Raw genomic sequence first — 12359 nt, 5'->3', positions numbered from 1 at the left:
AGGAGTCGGCGAAAACGACGCCCGCCATCGGATCGACCGCCTGGCGCGATCCCTGGCGCTGGAAGAAGAAGACGATGTCGGCCCGCCTTGCTTCGGCCCCCGCATCCGCGACGAGCCTTTCCCCAAAGGGTTCTCGCTCCCAAGAGACACGCCCAAGTACAACGGCTCCGTGAAGCCGGAAGATTGGTTGATCGACTATTCCACGGCGGTTAGCATAGCCAACGGCAACAGGCGCGTTGCCATGAAGTACGTGCCCCTCATGCTGCTGGGCACGGCGCGGACCTGGCTCAATAGCCTCAAGCCATACAGCATCAATAGCTGGCTAGATTTCACAGAAGCCTTCGTCCGCAACTTCACCAGCACCTACAAGCGGGCTCCCAAGCCCAGACAGCTCTCCTTGTGCGTACAAGGCCCCGTCGAGTCCACTCGCGACTACCTCACGCGTTGGGCTGAGCTACGCAACTCTTGCGAAGGGGTTCACGAGGTGCAAGCCATAGAATACTTCACTGCCGGGTGCCGAGAAGGCACCCTCCTCAAGCACAAGCTCCTCTGTGACGAGCCGACTACCCTCGACGAGCTTCTGGTCATAGCGGACAAGTACAGCACCGCCGACTCCTCAATGAAGACCGAACTCTGGGTAGACATGTCCGGGAAGGTACTCAACCCGGCGCCTAAGACGCCGGCTGGGGACTCCAGCCGACGCCCACACCAGAACAACCACAAGCACAAGGGCCCCGTGCCGCCCTCCACCAGTCGGCACGTGGCTACAGTCGAAGACGAGCAGCCCGAAGGGCAGCCCGCACCCAAGAAGCAGAGGGGTTGCAAGCCGGCTTGGCAGCCGACCTTCTCCTACGAGCAGACTCTCGACACCCCGTGCAAGTTCCACAGCGGCGCGAAGCCGTCCAACCACATGACCCGGAAGTGCCACTGGCTCACCCGAATCTCCAAAGGCGAAGGGCTTGCGCCGCCTCCGCCTGCCGGTCCACCGCCTCCGGCTCCGTAGCCGCTGGCCGCTCGGCCCACAGTCGGAGCCATGCATGATGAGTTCCCCGACGAGCATGCCGCCTATGTCATCTTTACAAGCCAGCCCGAAGACCGGCGCAGCAAACGCCGAGAGCACCAAGAAGTCAGCATGGTCGCTGCCAACCCCGCCGGGCACATGCACTGGTCAGAAAAACCTATCAGCTGGAGCCGGGCCAACCACCGAGAGGTGATGCCGTCTCCCGGCTCTTATGCGTTGGTTTTGGATGCCCCCCTGCAACGGATAGACGCGCCACCCGTTTCTCCCGCGTGCTGATAGACGGCGGGAGCAGCATCAACATCATGTACCGTGACACCCTGGAGAAGCTGAATGTCAAGACAAAGCAACTCATGCCTACTCGGACTGTGTTCCATGGCATCGTACCCGGCCTGTCCTGCGCCCCCATTGGCAAGATCAAGATTGATGTACTTTTTGGGGACAAGGAGCATTTCCGCCGGGAAGCGATCTGGTTTGAAGTGGTGGACCTGGAGAGCCCCTACCATGCATTGCTTGGCCGACCTGCCTTGGCCAGGTTCATGGCAGTTCCCCACTATGCATACCTCAAGATGAAGATGCCGAGCACCAAGGGCGTCATCACCATAGCCGGCGATTACAAGAAGTCCTCCGTGTGCGCAGCAGCCAGCAGCCGGCTGGCCGAGTCCCTTGTGATTGCGGAAGAAAAGAAGATGTTGGATCGAGTCGTGGCCATGGCCGGCAAACAGTCGGCCTTGTCCCCCGATCCCGAGGAGCATGATGCTCAAGGATCTTTCCAGCCGGCCAAGGAGACGAAGAAGATACCTCTTGACCCTGAGCACCCAGAGAGGTTTGCCGTCATTGGGGCAAACCTAAATAGCAAATAGGAAGGCGAGCTCGCCAATTTCCTCCGTGAGAATCGGGACATCTTTGCATGGTCCCCCAAGGACATGCCGGGTGTTCCGAAGGAATTCGCCGAGCACAAACTACACGTCCGAGAAGACGCAAAACCAGTCAAACAACCCCTCCGCCGACTGTCGGAGGAAAAGAGAAGGATTGTAGGAGAGGAGATAGCCCGACTTTTGGCAGCCGGCTTCATTATGGAAGTTTTCTTTCCAGAGTGGCTCGCCAACCCGGTCCTCGTGCTAAAGAAGAACAACAAATGGCGCATGTGCATAGACTACACGAGCCTCAACAAGGCCTGCCCCAAAGATCCCTTTGCCCTGCCAAGGATTGACCAAGTGATAGACTCCATGGCCGGATGCGAGCTGTTGAGTTTCTTGGATGCTTACTCAGGATACCACCAGATAGAGTTAGATCCGGCAGACCGCCTGAAGACCGCCTTCATCACGCCATTCGGAGCCTTCTGCTACCTGACTATGACATTCGGCTTGAGAAATGCCGGTGCCACTTTTCAGCGTTGCATGCAGAAGTGCCTCCTCAAGCAGCTCGGCAGAAATGCCCACGTCTACGTAGACGACATTGTGGTGAAGACGGAGAAGTGAGGCACCTTGCTGGAAGACCTCAAGGAAACATTTGAGAACCTACGCCGGTTCCAAATCAAGCTCAACCCCAAGAAATGCATGTTTGGAGTGCCAGCCGGCCAGCTCCTAGGCTTCCTAGTCTCCGAACGCGGCATCGAATGCAACCCACTAAAGATCAAGGCCATCGAGAGAATGGCGACTCCCACCAAACTTTGAGACGTCCAGAAGTTTACCGGATGCTTGGCCTCCCTGAACCGCTTCATCAGCCGGCTCGGAGAGAAAGCTCTTCCCCTCTACCGCCTCATGAAGAAGACCAACCACTTTGAGTGAAATGACCAAGCCGACCAAGCTTTTCACGAGCTGAAGAAGATGCTGGCCACACCGCCTGTCCTGGCGGCGCCGACTGAGAAAGAGCCCATGCTCCTCTACATTGCCACAACCAGCCGGGTGGTCAGCACCGTCATCGTAGTCCAACGCCCAGAAGAGGGATGAGCCCAGCCGGTCCAGAGGCCGGTGTACTATTTGAGCGAGGTGCTGTCTACCTTGAAGCAGAACTACCCGCACTACCAGAAGATGTGCTACGGCGTGTACTTCGCCGCCAAGAAGCTGAAGCCCTACTTCCAAGAGCATCCCATCACGGTCGTATGCACCACCCCGCTGGCCGAGATCATAGGCAGTCGGGATGCATCCGGCCGGGTGGCAAAATGGGCCATCGAGCTGCCCCCCTACATGATCTTCTACCAGCCTCGCACCGCCATCAAGTCCCAAGCATTGGCCGACTTCCTCGTCGACTGGGCCGAGACCCAGTACCTACCGCCAGCTCCCGACTCCACTCATTGGTGCATGCACTTTGATGGGTCCAAGATGCGCACCGGCTTGGGAGCCGGCATCATCCTCACCTCTCCCAAAGGCGACGAGCTCAGATACACCCTTCAAATTCACTTTGCCGCCTCCAACAACGTGGCCGAGTACAAGGCGCTCATACACGGGCTCCGGCTTGCCAAAGAACTCGGCATTCGCCGGATCCTATGTTATGGCGACTCAGACTTGGTGGTACAGCAATCATCCGGCGACTGGGATGCCAAGGACGCAAATATGGCAAGCTACCGCTTCCTCGTTCGGCAGATCAGTGGGTATTTCAAAGGATGCGAGTTCCTCCATGTACCACGAGCCGACAACGAGCCAGCTGATGCCCTGGCTCGAATAGACTCCACTCGGCAAGCAATACCAACCGGTGTCTCTCTACAACGCCTCCTCAAGCCGTCTATCAAGCCGTCTCCAGAGTCCGATTCCATCTTCGTGCCGCCTGACCCCGACGCGACCGGCTCGAAGAACCAAGCAGGTGACCCGGGGACTTCGATAGTCGGCCAGGGGACATCAGCAGGCAGCTCGAGGACTTCCGTAGTTACGCCCGACCCGGGGACTGCCACACCCGGCTCGGGGACTGCGGTAGTCGGCCCGGATACTGCACCAACACAACAGGCGGCGGCCGACTCCAGCATTTCACCACCCAGCCCGCCCGCCCTGGTCGCAGTAGCCGTATTGGCAATAGAAGAAGTCGCAGCTCCGTCATAGGCTCAATCCATCCTCAACTTCCTAATAAAACCAAGACCTGCCGGCTGACGAAATAGAGGCAAGACAAGTCCAACGCCGAGCCGAAGCATACACAATCATCAACAGAGAACTCGTCAAGCGCAGTGTCACTGGAGTCCTCCAGCGATGCGTCGAGCAAGAGAAGGGCATTGCAATCCTCAAAGACAACCACCAAGGAGAATGCAGCCACCATGCGACCTCAAGATCACTCTTCGCCAAAGCCTTCCGCCATGGTTTCTTTTGGCCGACTGCTTTGGATGACGCCAAGGGGTTAGTTAAACATTGCAAAGGATGCCAACTCTTCAGCTCCAAGCAACACATGCCGGCTTCAGCACTCAAGACCATTCCCCTCACTTGGCCCTTCGCCGTTTGGGGACTGGACATGGTGGGCCCATTCAAGACAGCGCGCGACGGCATGACACATATGCTTGTCGCCGTGGACAAATTCACCAAATGAATTGAGGCAAAGCCGATCAAGAAGCTGAATGGGCTGACTGCCGTGACATTTATCGCAGATATAACAACTCGGTACGGTGTGCCACATAGCATCATCACCGACAATGGCACGAATTTCACCAAGGGAGCCTTGGCACGTTTCTGCGCGACGCAAGGCATCCGGTTGGACTTAGCGTCCGTTGCCCACCCGCAGTGAAACGGCCAGGTAAAGCGAGCCAACGGCCTCATCCTTTCCGGCATCAAGCCCCGACTGATCGTACCACTGGAACGTTCAGCCGGCTGTTGGCTCGATGAGCTGCCGGCCGTCCTCTGGAGTCTGCGCACTACACCAAACAAGTCAACCGGCTTCACTCCTTTCTTCCTCGTGTATGGTGCCGAGGCAGTCATCCCAACTGACATCGAATTCGACTCGCCTCGGGTAACCATGTACACGGAAGCGGAGGCCAAGGAAGCACGAGAAGACGGCGTCGACCTGCTGGAAGAAGGCCGGCTGTTAGCCCCCAGCTGGTCCGCCATCTATCAGCAGGGCCTGCGCCGCTACCACAACCGGAAGGTCAAGCCAAGATCCTTCCAAGAGGGCGATCTTGTGCTCCGGCTGATCCAGCGAACAGCCGGCCAGCACAAGCTCTCGGCCCCTTGGGAGGGCCCCTTCGTCATCAGCAGAGCCTTAGGCAATGACTCCTACTACCTGATCAACGCGCAGAAGCCAAAGGCACGAAAGAGAGACGACTCCGGCAAGGAGTCGGAACGACCATGGAACGCCAACCTCCTCCGAAGGTTTTACAGTTGAAATGCAGTATGTATCACGCTAACTTTTGTACTAAGAATGAGACAATAGGCCCCCCGAGGAGAGCTCGGGGACTGCCATCTTTTAGCTATGAATGAAAAGTATCATGCTTATGACCTCGGCATTACATTCACTTTTTTCCGTCCGGCACCGGGTTCGACTAGTCGGCCCGGGGACTGGCCGCGTGGAGTCATATTAGAAGTCCTACCCGCAGTCAGACAAGTAGTGTGCCGGCTCATAAGCCTTCTCTTGCCAAAAGTCGCAGATCGAAGAACCGGCTGTCCGGCTGGCAAGAGTTAAAGGCAGGAAAGGACGCCCACATGAAAAACGTCTAGGGACTAACGGACTAATATAACAAAAGTCGGTTTTTCTCCCACCACCGACCGACTACCAGAGTAGCCGGCCGGCCGGCTTCCATTCACCTCGCTTCAATCTAAGAAAGCTCGAGTACTTGCCTTCCCATAAGGGGAAGGCGGCAAAGGAAACAGCCTAAGGATAAAAAGCATACACGAATGGAAACCAAACACACAATAATATTTACATAAAAGACCTCCAAAAGGCCAGCATTCAACATAGTTCGAATACACCCCCAGTGGGTGGAACTACGCAAGTTTAATAAAATTGTTCAAAAGGCAACAAGCAGGAAAAAACAAGGACGGCAGATTAGGCCAAGGGAGCGACTAGCGAGTCGGGCAGGTCGGTGGAGACGGCAGTGCCGGCTGGAGGAGTGGCCGGCTGGCGAACCTCGGCATGATCACCGCCTCCCGCAGAGGGCGCGCTAGTACGCGCCTTGTTGCCGGAGGCACGATCAGGCTGAGGCTGGCTGGCCGCTTCACCGGTCGGCTCAACGTCTTCGCCTTCCTCTCCTCCGTCGTCTTCGCGTTCATCGCTGGAGGCGATCTCCTCTGCCGAGTCTTCACCCGCTGCCGGGTCCAGCCCAAACCACTCCTTCGGCTGGGCAACGCCATCATCATTAATTTCACGAGTGAAGATGCTGATGTCAGTGCACTTGGCGATCGTCGAAGCGTGCTGAGCGATAGCCGTCCGCACCTCCTCCATCTCTTCGTCGGCCTCCAACCGCCAGGTGCGCAGGTGGTCCAGGTTCAGCTCCGGATACCAGGCTCGGGCGAACTCCAGCGCCCGCCCAGCTCCAAGCCGGGCTACCGATGCCTTCCAGGCCTCGAAGCAGCCAACCACAACCTCCAGCAAGTCGGCAGTCCGACTCGGGGTGTGGGGAATCGTCTCGCTTGGCCAGAGGGCGGCCAACACCTGCGCCCCGGCACGCTGGAGGCGGCGGAGCATACGGTGAGCCGGCTGTAGCCGGGCTTGGACCGCCAAGAGCTGCTCCTCAAGCATCCGGCTCGCGTTCGGCGTGATTTCAGCCCCCGCCTGCCGGCGCGCCTCGCGATGGGCCTCGATGGATTGGGTGGCGAAGACAGAGTAGCCGGGAAAGTAGTCTGCACAGAGAACAAAAAGCAGCACAAGTCAGAACACAAATCAGGGATCAAGGGGCAAGCAGGAGTGAAGAAGGCGGCTTACCGTCGATCAGATCCTCGATACGACTGAAGCCCTCGCTCAGCGCCTGCTTCGCTTCAGCCCAGCCTGCCGCTTCGGTCTCGAACTCGGCCTTCAGGGCGTCCTCGCTGTCCTGCGCCTTCTTCAGGGCCGCCTTGTGGCTCTCCTCCTAGTCGGACAACTTCTTGGCCAGGCGGTCACGCTCCAGGACCAAGGCGTTTTACTTAGCTTCCTTGGCGCGAAGGGCGGCCTGGGCCCCGCTGAGCTGCCCCCTCAAGTCGGCATTGGCTCCTGCAAGCATGAAGACAAAGGCAAAATTAATAAGGAGGAAGTCGTCAAGGAAGATCCGACCCGGCTGCTCAGCAGTCGGCCCGAATCTCGGGGACTACACCCAGTGGGTGCGCTGACGCGCCCCCACGGGAGATGAACGAGACAAACATGCACTCCGGCTGCTGGTCAGGTCCTCGGTTCTCCGGCCCAGCTCCTGAGCCTAGGAGTTGAAGGCGGCTGCGCGGAGGTTATGATACTCCTGGAAGATTATACAGGAGGCGAGGATAAGTTAAGTTGTTAGAACCTAGTAAGTTCCAAGCCGCCTACGCAACAGCCGACTCGGAACTTGGGGACTACACCCAGTGGTTGCGCTGACGCGCCCCCACGGAAGAAGTCAAAAGAGCAAAATAACCAAGGCCAGAAGACTCACCCGGATGACGGCTCGCGTCGCGAGGAACTCTTGGGTGTATCGCTATAGCGAGGCGGCCTGAGCTTGAAGCCGGTTCCGGACCTCCTGGGCCGCCGCGTTCAGCTCGCCCGTCCCCCCGCTGGGAGTCCACTCGGACGTGCTGGCGCTGGCCGCCTCCAGGGCCTCCGCCGTCTGGCTAGCGCCCGCTGCACGGTGCGGTTCCGGCCCGGAGGCGCCAGCCCCTGCGCACCGGCGCAATGCCGGCTGCACCTCGAGGCCGGCCCCTGCCTCCGGCTCGCCCCCGGACGGCTGCTCTGGCGCCGTAGCCGATTGGCCGCTTTGGCCCGCTCCAGTCGGCGCCGTCTGCGGCGCCCCCTCCACGAAAATCACGTGGTCCTCCCTCCTCTCCATCACCGGCGGGCCTTGGTCGACCACCTCCGACGGGGGCACGGGAATGTCGAGGGCCACGGCGCGGAGGGGAACGACGAGTAGCGGACGCTGGTTGTGCGAGGCCTCCGCCTCCGTCTCTGCGACTGCCGCCTCCGCCCGGGCCTTGGCCGCCGCGTCGGCCTGCTCCTTCGCCGCCTAGGCGGTCCTTCGCTCCGCCGCCTCCCGCTCCTCCCGCGCCTCCCGCATGTTCCGCTCCTTGGCCTCCCTAAGGTCGGCGCGGGGATCCACGCGACGGGAGCTTGAGGACCCTCTAGTCGGCCTGACTACGGAGCCGCCAGGACCTTGCTCAAGGGAAAGCGGCGCCTTGTCCGGTAAGCAAAGAAAGGTTTAGAAGAGCTTCGGTCGAAAAAGACAACAAAAAATATATGCAAGACATTCGGCGACTTATGCCGAGATCGCCTGCGGTTGTTTCACCGCCTTGCGGAAGCGAGCCGCCTTCGCGGCCGCCTCATCCCGCTTGGTCGCCACCGTGGAAGTCTTGGATTTCTTCGGCCGGCTGCCGAAGAAGGTCGACGCGGCCCGGCGCTTCTGCGCGCCGCCATGGGCAGCCGGCACGGCAGACGAGCCCGTGCCTTGATGATCAGGCGCCGGCTGGCGATGCGGGGCGGCTTTGACCTCGTCGTCGTCCGGCCAGTCTTAGAAGCCGGCCCCGAGTCCCGCTCCTCCAGCCTCGTCGCCTTCCCCCATGATGGCGTCTTCCATGGCGGCCGCTCCCAGGTCCGGATCGTCAGCGTGATCCACCGTGCGGTCGGGGAGGAGTTGGCGCTCTACCCCCGCGGCCCCGGCTGTCGGCGGAAGAAGAGGGTTCTGCTAAAGGCAAACCAATTGATCAAGGGTCGGCTATCATGAGGCTGGCTACAAAAAGGAAGAAAAGAAGGAAAAACTTACGGCAGGCGGAGGGTTGGCGCGGGAATACGGCTCCTTGCCATATCGCCAATCCTCGGCGAGCTTGCAGTTGGAGATGTAGTTCACCATGTAAGACACCTCTGCATGAGGCATCTCCCTGGTGCTCAGCCGGCACGGGTCGAAGCGGCCGCTCGTCTGGCAAATCATGTGAGGCCGGCCTTGGAGCGGAAGTACCCGACGCTCCACGAAGGAGGCCACCAAGTCGGCACCGGTCAGGCCCTCCGACTGGATCATCACCCGAAGCCGGGAGACGGCTGCGTTCCCGGCCTGGGACAACGACCTGGCCCGGTAGCTCCATGAAGGTTGCCTCCCAGCCGGCGGGCCGGCTACGTAAGCCAGCAGGTTGACGTAGTCGCCTTGTTGGGCGACGTTCTTCACGTAAAAGTAGGACTTCTGCCAGAGCTTCACCGACTGGATCAGCGGAATGGACGGGAACGGATTGTTCTCACTCGCCCGCCTCATGGCAATGAAGGCTCCGCAGGGGGCGGGCACGCCCGCGACGACGATGCCGAGCTTACTTTGGAAGAATTCCCCCCAGAGCTCGAGCGTGGGGAGAACCCCAAGAAAGCCCTCGCACAGGGTGACGAAAGTCGACAGCAGCATCACCGCGTTGGGCGTGAGGTGATGCGGCTGGAGGTGGTAGAATTCGAGGAAGGCTCGAAGGAATCCGCTCGCTGGGAGGCCGAAGCCGCGCAGGCAGTGCGAGCGGAAGATCACCCGCTCGCCCTCCTCCGGTACTGGCGAAATCTCCCTCGCCGGCGCTTGACGAACCCGCACGAAGTTCTCGCCCGGCAGGCACCGCGTTCGGCGGAGGAACTCGACGTGGTCCTCGTGGATGTTGGAGCCATCCCAGGAGCTCGACAGCGCCATGGGAGCGATGCGGCGGGGAGCAAGACGAGGCGACGGCGGAACGGCGCGACAAAGGGTTGCTGCGGCGAAGAGAACAAGAAGGAGGGCGAGAAGGGGCGGAGTGAGGGAGAGCGTGCGAGCCTCTGCCGCTCCCCCTCCTCCTCCTACTTATAGACCCGCGTGGCGGAGCCGAGGAGGCGCGGCGTGGGGGAATGTGGGGATCAACTGCGCCCACTCCCCCACGTCCCGTGATTATTATGCCCTGATGGCATAATAAAACCGCCGCGGGAAGGCGAGCGGTCCATGTGGGCCGCAGAAGATCCGCGCTCGGGCCGAGGCCTATGAGTGGCGGGCCCGGGCCTGCGACGGCGTCCCGTCGCGCGCGTGCGTTGGCAGGATTTCCTTGCCACGTGGCCCGCGTTCCCGCCTACGAGAAACGGAGCTTTCCGAAGACGGCACGCACAAGCAAAGCCGGCCCCTCGGGATAGGAAGCTGACCTAGCTTCTCGTCCCTTTGTCAGCCTCGAAGCTCGATCAGCTTCGGGGACTACTGTCAGAGTAAATAACCATGGGTAGCCTAGCCGGCTCCCCCTGGCCCTTCTAAAAAAATTACGAGACGATTGGGCCCTCAAGAATCCAAGACACGGGGCCGCCTTCCCCTTGACGGCTGTCTCCCAGGTCGGCTATCGGAAGGCGGCCCGACTTCAGCCGTCATGAAGAAAGCTACAGGAGGGCCGGCTCTGAGAAGCCGGCCGCGAGAAGGCCGACCCCAAGAAGCCGGCTCCCATAAAGCGGTCAAGATCGTACCCTCAAAGTCCGCATCCACATAACAGCGATGAGACGGGGCGTGGCTACAGTAAAGCCTGCCACCCCCAAATCCCAGAGCACGCCTGGCACAGTGCGCCGTACAGGTGGCCATGACCCGTCCGGCATGGCACTGTTGCCACGTTGACCCTGATGTCATCCATGACGGGCGGCCAGCATGGCCCACGGGCGGTGGGCCCCTTCGGGCAGAGAGACACCCGAAGACGGCCAGGCTTCCCCCAGTCGGCCCAATATAGAGCCGGCTCCCCACAGCCGGCTTGCCACCTACCTCGAAGGAGACGCCCCATTAAGGAGACAAGACACGGTGAGGCTACAGCAATCACCCGCCGGACGGCGGCACTGTAGCCACGCCCACCTCGGCGAAGCCCTCGTCACCAAGATTGAGCAACAGTAACCAGCCCCTGACAAAGCCCTTGACAGTGGGGCCTGCCTGTCGACCAAGGAGCCGGCAGCCGGCGGGACCCACCAGCCGGCGGGCCCCAGCAGTCGGGGCAGAAGCCAGCGAGTGTAGACACAGACGGCTGGGCCCCACGCTCAGCCGAATTACCATTGTACCCCCGGGGGGTAGGCCTATATAAACCCCTCGGGACACCCATGCAAAGGGTTGATCCTTGCTAGTCTTAGACACCACATAGGGAGGAGAAGAGAGCGAGCCGTGCCCTTCTGCCTCCCTCACCGAACAGCTCAAGAAGCATTGTGTAGCTACTTGTTCATCTAGTGATCATGCGGAGACCCCGCAGAGCAGCAGTAGGGGTGTTATCTCCACGGAGAGCCCCGAACTGGGTAAGATTCGCCGGCGTGCATGTCTTCGCCTCATCCTGTTTCCAGGGACCGGCGACGTCTTACTGGCTCCCACAATGATAAGCCACCCGTTGGCATATGTCGCACCTACCACCCGACAGATCGCTTGACGACCTCCGGCCGTGGGCAGGCATCCACAAGCCGCATCACCAGGCCGAAGAAGCTGTTCAGAAGGGCGTCGCCAGGCCATGACCGGACTATGAAGCCCTTCATGGCCTGATTGGTCGCCTTATGTAGCTCGGCCATCTGCTTCAGGTGGTCGCTCATTGGCACCGGATGTTCGGCCTCAGCATACTGAGACTAGAACAGCTTCTCTGCCGAGCTTCCGTCCTCGGCCTAGTAGAATAGTGCGGCATCGGACACACTACGGGGAAAATCTGCGAATGCTCCTGAAGAGCTCCGGATTCGGGTAAGTAATCGGTAATTCACCGTTGCATGCTTGCTTTGCATATAGAAAGCCTTACCCGCCACTATCTTCTTCATCGCGTCAATCTCCGGAAGGCACTTCTGGGCCTCGGCCTCGGCCTTGGCACTCTTCGCACTCTCACGGGCCGCGGAAAGCTCAGACTCTCTCGTCTTCAAGTCAAGCACCAACGCCTCGTGCTTCGTCACGAGAGCTTGGAGCTCTTGCTGCACCTCGCCCACCCGAGCCGCGTGCCTCTCTCGCTCGGTGCACTCCTGGGCCGCCTTTTCTTCGACCTGGGACAACGCTTGCTTCAGGGTCGCCACCTCGGTCGTGGCGCCTAGCAAACATACAATGATCCTGTCATTTAGCAATCGCGTCCTTTTCTCATCTATAGAAGGAGTATCACTTACCCTTGTTCTCCTCGAGCTGCCTCTTAGCAAGGCCGAGCTCCTTCTGGGACCCCTTGAGGGCCTCCTTCAGTACAGCGACCTCCGCAGTCAGTGCGGCGGACGCCAGCAGCGAAGCCTGGATACGCATATTGACATACTTATATTAGACTCCTGCGATATTATTTGATCCTTTGTTCGGCTTTTCTTTTTGAACACCGAACAAAGC

Source organism: Triticum dicoccoides, chromosome 2A (assembly GCF_002162155.2).
Source record: "Triticum dicoccoides isolate Atlit2015 ecotype Zavitan chromosome 2A, WEW_v2.0, whole genome shotgun sequence".
Lineage (NCBI taxonomy): Eukaryota > Viridiplantae > Streptophyta > Magnoliopsida > Poales > Poaceae > Triticum > Triticum dicoccoides.
This window is presented reverse-complemented; position numbering follows the sequence as displayed.